This window comes from Pteropus vampyrus, unplaced genomic scaffold (genome assembly GCF_000151845.1).
Source record: "Pteropus vampyrus isolate Shadow unplaced genomic scaffold, Pvam_2.0 Scaffold369, whole genome shotgun sequence".
NCBI classification, from domain to species: Eukaryota; Metazoa; Chordata; class Mammalia; order Chiroptera; family Pteropodidae; genus Pteropus; species Pteropus vampyrus.
This window is the reverse complement of record NW_011889150.1, coordinates 518,544-519,365: the sequence shown is the minus strand read 5'-3', so window position 1 is coordinate 519,365 and position 822 is coordinate 518,544.

Genomic DNA, 822 nt, shown 5'->3' with positions numbered 1-822 from the left:
GCACCTGCTGCACGGGTGGCCGGGTCTAGCAAATGGAAACACAGGTCACCCAAGTAATTAGAATTTCAAATAACCAATGAGTACACTTTTAGTCCCGTATTTTATCTGTCCACCCCAATCTCCTGAGGGGGCCCCACTGCCTGGCCTCCCCCCGCCCCAGGACAGAGCCTCCTTGTCTGGGGAGAAGCCTTCCCACGGACCAGACTGGGACCTGGCCAGGAATCGCATACATCAGCTAAGGAGGGGATGATTTTTCAGAATATGCATGCGGGCCTCAGGCACTGTGGCTTTCAGACCTGTGCTGTCCCTCCGGGGCCAGGGGGACCAGGGGGGCCAGGCAGGTCAGGCGTGCCAGGTGGGCCAGGCTCGGACCATCTATTCTGCCTGAGCTTCCTCCTCATGGCCCGCTCTGTGGGCTCCCGTGGGAATGGCGCCCCCTGCAGCCCACTCCCAGGATGCACCGTTCCTACGGCAGGTCTGCGTCTCAAACCCCGGATCTGAGGGATCTCAGGCCCAGATGCCTGTGACTTCGGTCCCAGCCTTACAGAGCTGTCACAGCTCATCTAACGTGACGGGGCTTTCCAGCAACGCTCACCTCGACTGGTTGCCCTCCTGGGCAACTAGTTTTCATCCACAAAACTGTTTATGTTCATCATATTTCATGACATCTAATTAAACCTTTTTCTTAAAATGACGAGCATGATTGGAAGCTGTGGCTTTGGGAACTAAAGAGGTGACTGTGAGAGGCGTCCCCTCACTGGGCAGGAGCAGAGGGGCAGGTGCTTCTCAAGGGGACCTGGGTGTGTCACGGATTTTGTGGAG